We start from the raw sequence: 10,867 nt of genomic DNA on the forward strand, positions 1-10,867 counted from the left end.
AAATACGGCCCAGTGTTTATTTATAAAAAAAAAAAAATAAATAAAAACCAAAAAAAAAAAAAAGCCCACCCCAATAGTGACAAATTTCTTTCAACAAAGCCACCTTTGGGACCATTATCTTTCAAACCACTGCAATCTCATATTATCATGTTATTTTCCATAGCATTGTTAGTTTATAGAAAACTCATAAAATTGTTACAAACAGTCCCCCCATCACCTTTGTGCTTGGAAAGAAGATGATTTATATTTTATGGATATTTCTGAAGGTTTGCCAGGACTTGCCTGTAAAAACCATGTTGACCTTAGTTTTATCAGACAGATTTGTGGCTACTTATTCAAAAGGAATAGCAGAATTTATTCCAAGTCAATTTTAGAATATGCATTTTTATAGAAATTCATTTTGACTAAATTTTTAAAGTTATTCACACCAAAGTATTTAGTCTTTTTGTTTATATTTCTGCTTACTCTGAAGTCCTTTTAATTCATATTAATTTTATTTAATCTTTTCTTTTTCTTTATAAATTTATCTAACTTTAGATTTTGTTCCCATGTAGTCAAATATTGATTTTATTGATTATTTGGATTCGTTGTTTTGGCCTATATTCATTTTCTTTATTAATTTTTCATTTTCTCCTTTGCCATCCTATGCATTGTGGCCTTCAGAATATGGAGGCTATCATTGCCTGACTACAGTGAAGTTCATTTATCTTCTTACTCGACTTGTCATTATTTTAGCCCCTAACAGTTATCCTGGCCACCAGAATAAGCCCGTGTGAGTTTCCCTCAATTGCGTGTCAGGATAATTCTTACATTTGCTTGCCTTTGTTTTCCTCTTATCTTCTACTTTGCATGTGAAGCTAAGAAATACTTGGGAATTCCTTATAACTACCATATACATACATACATATACACGCATACATGCATGTAGAATATATTATAGATACTATGCCATATCACATATATAAAATTCATATACTGTTAATATAGTGCTAAAATTCTTTTTTTTCTAGACACAGGAGGGTGTCCTGTAGGCCAGGGTGACCTGGAGCTCACTATATAATGGAGGATGAACTTGAATTTCTGATTCTTCTGCTCTATCTCCTAAACAATAATATTCTAGTTGTATGACATAATTTTACAGTATTATGCAATACAGGGAATCAAACTCAAAGATTCCTGAATGTTTGACAAGTACTCTACCAAGTGACATATATCACCAGCATCTAAAACTCTTTTTAAATTATTTATTATTATTATTGATACTGTGTGTATAGATATTTTGTCTCCATGTGAAACTGTGTGTCACATGTGTGTCTGGTGCTTACAGAGAACAGAAGAGGGCTTCAAATGCTCAGGAACTTGAGCTATAGATGGTTGTGATCCACTGTGTGTGTGTGCTGGGAATCGAACCTTAGTCCTCCGGAAGAACAGCCAGTGCTTTTAACCACTGAGCCATCTCTCCACCCTCCTAAAATTATTAAAGTGATCACAATTTCTTTCAATTCAAAATGTGTATTTTATTAAGATAATAACTACCAATTGTAGTTTTCCATTTATCTTGGTGGTGGGAGCATTACATAGACATACAAAATTATAACAAACATCTGGAGTTGGGGTTGTACTTTTAAAATCTACTACATCCCTGAATTATGGTTCACTAGCTTATTTTTGTTTTGAGACTGGAGTGTTCAAATATGAATATTGTCACGAATAAGAAAAACAAAAACCCCTTTCTATCCTCTTTATGAAGAAATACCTTGGAAAATGTCAACATATACTCCTTGGGAATGGCAGCTTTTGCTAATTACATTTTCTGAACTTCTAATTCATTTAAAATGATTTTGAGACTTTTTAAAACCAATTTCTATTTCAAGGAAGAGCAAACAAAGACTAAATTTGAGTTTAAAAATATTTTTTTTCCACGTGTGGACATCTCTTTGATGAATATTGACACTATATATAAAACAAAACAAAACAAGACAAAACAAAATAAAACAAAAAACCTCCATGCTGTCCAGTGCGCATCCAGGATTGTGCTGCACGCTCACTCAGGTGGCCCAAGGTACACTGCTGTCCCCAGCACCTACTGCCCACTCCTTTCCCTAGGTCCTTCATGTGTTTGCTAAGAAGCCTCTTCACTTGCTACTTTATTTAGGAGGCCTGAGCCTGGGGCAGATTCTCCTTCAAATATACCTCTCCCCACCTCTCCATATGGAGCTGAGAGTAGCTAAACACTTAGTAACAAGGTCGACTTTCTTGAGGCACCAGTACAACAGAATCCATAGATAAGGTAACATGCATGATAATATAAAAAGTGTTTTCTTTATTATAAGTGTTATGCTTACTTCTTTTTTAATGTGACCATTCTGAAGTGAAACCAGACTTAATTCTCAGAAAAACACCTCTTGGGTATCATCCAGGGACTATAACTAGACCCAAATCCCTTTGAGGTTATGGAAATCTCTAATATTCTCTCTCTTATGAATGGAAGAGGAGGAGGTGGAATAGTAATGATTAGAATGGTGTCATTCATCTTTATGAGCATACTTGAGACCTGGGAATCTCTTGGAGCTCTCACAAATGTGATGAAGAAAATTCTTCTTCATGAGATTTTTGTAATTTGTAAAGAGAATGTCAAATGGATGACATTTAGAAATTAGCATAGGTAAGTAACTAAAATATTAAGTTTATCTTCTGTTACTGTGCTTATGTGTTTGCTCACCTGCATGTGTGTGCATGTGACACCCAAGGAGGTCAGAGTTCCAGAGGGTTGGGGTGTGGGTGGGGAGGGTATGGTTGCTGGGAAGTGGACTCATATTCCCAGTCACTCCCCCACATCTTAGTAGCTTTTTTGCACAAATTTTTCTGAAGATATTGTCTTACTTTGTAGTCGAGACCAATCTTGAAGCTGAGAATCTTCCTGCTTCAGACTCCTGAGGGCTGAGATTAGAAGTACTTAGACTATATCGAGCTACTTTATTAAATCTACAAAAAATACCCTGGGAGACTTCTCAGGCGTTGCTGTGGCATGATTGTTATTCTCATAACAGGTTTCTGTCCTACATTATTGTATGCTTGAGAGAATGTTTAAAACTTTTTAAAATCTAAACCTGAATGGAACAGATGACACATTTGTTCTTAAGGTTCAATGCTTTCTCATGTCTCAGCGTGGTATAGGTCTTCATCCTGATAATCAGTTCCTTCAACACCTACAGTGAGGAAGCCCAGGGGGAAGACATTTCCTTCCTCCACCCATTACAGCAAGCAAACAGCAGCAGAGCTAGGGCCTATCTCCTCTTACCCAAGGGAGTCTCTGGGTTCCTGGGACATGATGACTGAGTTGCTTATTTTTTGAACAGCAAACTGTTTGTGACGTGGAGTAAAAATAGTGAAAGTACAGATTCATTAAAATTAAGAATAAAAAAGCATAGAGCACTCACTGCAGAATGAGAGTGGACTCCAGCAGGCATGCGCCTCAAGAGCTCTGAGGTCTTTTCAGGGCAGATGCACCTCTAGCACATACAAAGCCATGGGTTTCATCCTAGTGTATTTTAGGCTGAGGTCCCGGGCCTTTGCAACCCTAACAATTTAGTAGGTTATTTACATTTAGGCACGCGCACGTGTGTGTGTGTGTGTGTGTGTACCTATAACAATAATAATTCTAACAGAGAATGAATTTGGGAAGAGGGACGTGAAAGGAGTTGGAATTAGGGAGGGAGAGATAGAAGTGTATTTGATGTGTTCATGTATAAAGTTCTCAAAAATATAAAATTATTTTTTAAAGGTAAGTAATAGAAAAAGGAAGAGAAAAGGTATTTATTCATTGTGGCCACAGTGGGAACTTCAAAGCCCAGAAACTCACAAGTCAATCTTTGGGGTACTGACATAGTGTTTAAACACAAGGCAAGAGGCATAGCTGAATAGTCCTGTTCAAGATGTGGTATCATTCATTATTGACCCTTTGTCGTCATGGCTCTGGTCTCTTCTGCAAGGTGGTCATTCTGATAGTAAGAAATGTGTGAAATCTCTTTCTGGAAGACAAGTTCTATCTGGCTGGTACCCCAGGGTCCTAGCTATTGCCGTCCCCATTATGAGCATTCTGAAGAAATTCTATTTCCTTTATGGTTCATTGCCTCAATAATCTGAAGGTCAAATGAAGGGTCATGTGTCTCCCTCTAAAATACCCTCTCTCCTGCCAGGACAGTGCCACAGTTCTATCAGTACTACACATAAAAGCAAAACCTGCCAAATAAGAGCAAAAATACCAATGTAATGATGAATTATCCCCAAACTAAAAATTATTTCACCCATAACTCTGGTTTGTTTTTCTTCCTAGTACAGAAAAGCAAACAGAAAAATACAGGAGCAATACTTGGCAAACTATGACAAAAACTATGTTAAAGAATATCTTGATTGCATTCCCACGGGTTGCTATTGAGCAACCATTAAAGAATGCTTAGATGAAGGTACTGGCTTCTGTCTTTGTAACAGTTCCCTTGTATATTGGACTATCAATTTCACTGTGGACATATCAAAACGTAGTGCATATTATGAGTAAAAAGGAAACTACTATAAAAGAAGTAGAATTCAAATCAGGTGAATATATTTGAAAGAATTAGAGAATTTAAATCAGATACCAGAAGACTTGAACTCATAAGGCCAAAATATTAAGAAGTTCTTAGTAAAAGAGGAATTTAATTCATATGAATCATGGAGTATGCTCAATGTACTTGCCTTCGTAGTCTGATTTAAACAATTATAGCAGCAATGCATAGGAGAAATCCACATATTGTAGAAAGTTTCCTGAGATTATTCAATATACATGTTAAGAACTAAGCTATTCATGCTAGTATACCCCAGTACCTGAGAAGCTGGGACAGGAGAGTTGAAAATTTGAGGCCAGCCTGGGCTACATAATGAGAACCTGTCTCAGAAAAGAAATATGAACAACAACAACAAACCAGAAAAGAACAAAGTGTATGAATTTTTATTTTTCAAACTATTGAGAAAGGAATAATTATTTAATAAATGACTCATTGACGTTATGTGTGTGTGTGTGTTGTCAGTGATACTAACACTAACAGCCTTGATCTCTTTCCATAGACTTTAGTCTGATGAACTTCAAGACATTGCCAATATTACAGCCTTTATAATATTACTTACCTCTTTTTTGTCAACATTTTATCCCATTAAATATTTCTTTATTTATATATTTGAAGGTGACACTGTGATTATTTTTCACATTTACTTAGAGGTGAATAAAATTTACTTTTATCTTTATAGATCTAGATCCTGACATACAGCAGATTCTTAGTAAATATATGTTCATGAATTAATAGTGTAGCATGGTGTTTCCTGGGGAGATTTAAAGTCACTGTATTCACTTTAGAAAGAGTGCACACAGACCAAATGCAGCTTGGTGAACCAATGAGTTTTTTCAGATTCCTTATAGGAGAATCGTTGACTGAAAGATAGTTGCATGGGTTTTGACTCACAAAAGCTCATCATTAGAAGGTCCCATTAGAAGGTCCCTACCCTGACTAACCTTTCTATTCCTCGATATTATAGTAACTCTTCCAAACCAAGTACAAGTGGGTGGTCAGAGGGAGCATTGGTTAGCATTTCAGGTTTAGTGGCTCTTAACTTCCCTTTTCAAGGGAGCTTTAACAACTTCCTTACTGTTAGCATCGTCTGACAATCCCTTTATTGTCTTTATTTTATTGGTATGGCTGTTGGCCTGAGTATTTTGTCGGTCACCATCACAGCTATGCTTATCACGGTGGGCAGTTACGTTAGACCTGGAGGAACAAATGAAATAACAAATACGGTTTCATGTCCTCATTTGCTAGGGTATTGAAGGGTCATCTATAATATTTTGTCAAAATGTAAATGTACCTACTTCCATTTCTCCATATCCCTTTGCCAGCCATGTAGACTGTTCTAATTGTGGTCTGCCAGTTATAGGATTAGAGTAAGGCATTTTGGCTTTATCATTAAAAATATGTCTTAATCTATACTCATTCTTTTACTTTTCAGAAAGCTAAGTGCAAGATGGTTTCATCACGATGCCTTATGTATTTTATATTTTTATAGTTACCTGTAAATTGATTCATTATTGAAATTTAAAAAAATTGAGATTTCTCTCTGTCTCTCTGTATCTCTGTGTCTGTCTGTCTGTTCCTCTCTCTCTCTCTCTGTGCGTGTGTGCGGGTGTGTATATGCATACCAAAGCAAGTATGTAGGGGTCAGAGGACAATTTTTCAAATCAGTTATTTTCTTCCAACAGCATGATCTTGGGATCACACTCACATCCCCAGTCATCTTGCCAGCACTTGAAAATATTTTTTCCAGTTCTAGGAATTGAACCTAGGACCTTATACATACTGAGAAAGTGCTCTATCACTAAACTACATATTTAAATACAGACACACACATATACTTATATTTACAAACAAATATATATATATATATGTGTCTGTATGTGTGCATGAGTGCACACACAACTGTGTGTGTGCATGCATGTGTGTTTGATGTGTGTGTGTGAGTCCAGAAATGTACATGTCATGACATATGTATGGAGGTAGATGATAACTTTTGGCAGTCAGTTCCTCCCTCCCCCTCCGTGCTTTCTTGGGATCAAACTACTCAGGTCATTGAGTTCTGATGGCAAGTGTTTTTACCTGCTGAATTGCCTCGCTAGCCAGAGATGCTGAGCTAAATGAGACGGAACCAGCCTAGAGAGCCATAGACACATGAATGCAAAATGAAATCATGACACAAATGGACACAAGAATTTCATTCAGGAATAAAGGAAAACATAAACCATCACATTTCCAGGGAAATGGATGGTGTTTGAAATTGCATATTAAGTAAAGAAAGTAAGACTCAAAATGACCAATACCACGTTGATTCTCAAATAATATCATATATTTTAGTTATTTATATGCACATAGATGGCAACTTTAAATTCAACTTTAAATTTTCTTTGCATGTAAATATTTTGTTCTAAGTTGTTCTGTTTTTCAGTAAAGAGTCAGGAGTCAGATGTTGGGATGCATACCTGCTTTATTAGAGAAGCTGAGAAGCAACCAGCTGACCTTCTCTTTTGGCCAGAGACCCAGTAAGAGACTTTTTCTCCACTCATCCCAAATCAAAAAAAGACTGTGAATCTCTAAATCCCCCCCCCCTTTCCCCGCCACTTCTTCCTGTGTATCTTTCTGTCAGTGTTCCTGGCTGCTTGTATTCTCTATGGATAATTCCTGTCAACTGGTCACTGGCTCTACTCACTGATCCAAGGTTGATTTTATTATCACAGTTTTGGGTTTCACAGTGAGACCAAATATTCCACAACATGTAAGTGCATGCACATAGGACACGTGGAGGTCAGAGGGCAGTTTAGTAGAGTCAGTGCTATCCTTTTATCTTCGTGTGAGTTCTGAGGGTCAATTTAGGATTTTAGGCTTGCATTTTAGGCAAGCATTTTTATTCAATGAGCCATCTTGATTGTCTCCAGTTTCTGTTTTTGATATGATTATCAAAGTAGAAAAATTAAGGCATATCACTGAACTAGTATATCTCAGAAAACATTGACATGGGTCCATACAACTTGAAAGGGGACCATCAAATAATTCTTACATCCCATGCTTTTTGATCTTCAGTGGGAGAATGACCATTGTTGACCTAATTAGATTTTCTTTATGATCAGACCTATTGCAATACTGAAGAATGCTCTCATTTGGTCAAAAACTTCCCTTGATGAGTTAGATGGCTGTTCTATGTGAAGAACCCTTTAAAAGTGTCTTGAAAATGTTTTGTTCTCAGTTCAAGGATTTTATTCTGACTTCTCAATATGGCATGTCAGCTATCCAGAATGGTTTCACCAGCAAGTGAGAGCTAGTCAGCTTTTTTTGATCTTTTAATAAAGTATTATACAAGAGTCATCATTTAACTAAATATGATTGGTACCCCTTTGTTCCCAATGGATTCAAGTACTCAAGTTATTATTAAATGAAATAAGAATCAACAACAGTTTTATTCCCATTTGTACTTTGTACATGCATAAAAGCATTGGCTGAAAAGATAGAAATGGAAGAAGTATTGTGATAACGTTGCTCCTCAACAATCATGACCATAAAACAACTTCTCTGAATCATTGTCAGCTGATTAGTTCAATCAACCTCATTAAGTGAAAGAATTAGAGGACTCTTAATTTATACAATTTTGAAAAAAAAATACAGTCTTTAGAGTTACTCATTTTCTCACAGTGACGCGAGTATTTAAACCTTTCCTCTGTCTGGTGTCCTGGAAGCTGTGCGAACCGTGAGGATGAAACACAGTGAAGTCAGAGATGAATAAAAGACAGAACTTTACCAACTGTTCTGAGCTTTGCCTTCTCTGCAAAATTGGGGCAATAGTGTATTTTATGATCATTATGAGTACAACCAATTATGCATCTGTTGCAGTGCTGTTACGAATCCTCATGAAGCAGCCATTGCATGAATCTTATTAAAGAATATGACCTCCCCTTAGGGTGAGTCGAGAAGAGACTAGAGATGTTCATGGACAAAACAGGCTTCTCCAGCGTATGCCATAATTTGAAACAAAACCTCATCTGTTGTAGGATGCTGCTTTGTTGTTGGAGGCTGCTAGTTCATTTCCCAACTGCCCGGCAGCTCAGCCCCGAAATAACCACACAGAAACTGTATTAATTAAATCACCGCTTGACCTATTAGCTCTATCTTTTATTGGCTAACTCTTACATTTTAATTTAACCCACTTATATTCATCTGTGCATAGCCATGTAGCTGTGGCTTACTGGATAAAGTTCCGTCTGGTGTCTGTCTCTGGCAGTGGCTACATGGCTTCTCACTGACTCTGCCTACTCTCTCTATATTTATCTCATCCAGCCTGGCTATATTCTGTTAAGCCATTGGTCGAAAACAGCTTCTTTATTAACCAATAAAAGCAACACATATACAGAAGAACTTTACACCCCAGCCATCCATCTGTAATATTCAATCTGTTTGGGGAGGAGATTGGTAAAAGTTAGACTGGGTATTAGGTTGTTGAAAGTGTGGGTTGCAAGTGCTCTAATTTCCATCAGGAAAACCGTGATGAAAAAACTTATCTTTGCTAAACCTCACATCTTTGATTTGAAGATGGGTTCCTCTGGCATCATCATCCCAGCATCCTGGATGTCTCTCTGTTGCTAGATTACTGCACTTGTTACAGATGTTGTTTAAGGATGATCCACACTAGTCCTACTTTATCACCTACTATGCAACAACTCTTATTCCAAAGAGCGTCACATTCCCAGGCCCAAAAGGTTAACACTTTGAAAGATTCAGGCAGGGTAAAACTCAACCCTTAATACCAAGATATCCATGAGCAAGAGCTTGCTGCACCTAATGGGTTTCCTCAGATAGAAAAGGACACCCATCAACTAGGAATTAGAAACATCTGTTGAAGGCTTGTGCTGCCCTTTCTGACTTTACACTTCCAGAAATCCCTCAAGTGCCTTAACCTTAGTTTTATGAATTCTATGGCTTGGAAGCCTTTACAGTTTTGTTCAAAATATCATAATACTCAACAGCCTATAAGTAAGAGTGATGTGTAAACTGCAGCGTACAAACAATAATTAAAACTGCTGTTATTGATGCATTTCTTTTGTGTCCTCTCTTTCCAGTCACTAAATAAAGAAAGTGAGAAGCTTTGATGTGGTTAAATGACAAGTAAAGGTGGAAGCTGTCACCTGTATAATTAGTTTTTGAATTAGCAATGAATAATTTCACTGTGAGCATTAACATGCTTTAATAACCGCCTATCATAAGCATAATTTTAAATACATTCCCTGCTTTACAGTTTTATACATGGGATGATTTTTTTTTTCCTATTGGCGTACAGAATACTGACAAACGAAGTAACTTTCAAAGCATTTGCTGCTCACTGGAAGAGAAGCACTGTGAACATTGACATACGAACAAGGAATATTTTATTCCTCTGTCAAGACCATGGTATGTTCAGGCTACAGGGTCAGCTGGGCTCTGACTGTTCTGCGTTAAACTTCTACAGTCGGCTTAACGAATTTCCTCAGCCCTTTATTCTGCATGCCTGGTATAAAGTTTCGGGGGCTGACGGATTGCTATTATGACCGTGGCAGACATTGAAAAATGACCAAGGAGAAAGCCACTGTACTGTGGAGGACAAATAGCTTCCCAGGAGAAAAATACTCACGTGGGGTCATTAGCACACATTCAACTTCCTGGACCTCAAATATGTGGGGACAGTTAAGAATTTGGCAGAACTGGTCCAGAGTTCACCTTCCCGTCCCTTAGCAAGCACCCAGCAAACGGGAACCAGAGAAAGTCAGCGCAGCCCTCTGAAAAGTTCTTGAGTCAGGGATCATCCCCAGCCTGCTCTGTCCTTTAAAGGGCTCAGGCAATTTGCAAGGCTGTGAAACTTGTGAAAGGGCAGACTGTGGAAGTTAGTTGGCCTTCAGTAAATACGGAATGAGTGAACACTACGCTGGCCGCTTTGAACACTCAGGCTGAAGAAACGAGTTAGAGACTCTTTCAGGGTTGATTGGCGGTTTGATTTAGCGGTTGCACTAAACAAACACGAGGTGGGGTGAAAATGGTGGTGACTAGTTACCATGGGTTCAAGGAGACATAGAAAAGGTGATATACCTGGCTCGGGAGTTGGATGGCGTAGTGAGTTAAAGGTATGAGCCTGACAAGGTCTGCTATTGCCCTCATTAGGAAAAGAGGGTGAAGGACACTCGTCTTAAGCTACTGAGAAGAAGGGCTGGATCTTAACTTCAACTTAAGTTGGACCCGTTCTTTTTTTTTTTTTTTTTTTTTTTTTTTTT

The sequence above is a fragment of the Alexandromys fortis genome, unplaced genomic scaffold (assembly GCF_014885135.2).
Source record: "Alexandromys fortis isolate MF-2015 unplaced genomic scaffold, M_Fortis_MF-2015_v1.1 scaffold_2_26212498_36691700, whole genome shotgun sequence".
Classification (NCBI taxonomy): Eukaryota; Metazoa; Chordata; class Mammalia; order Rodentia; family Cricetidae; genus Alexandromys; species Alexandromys fortis.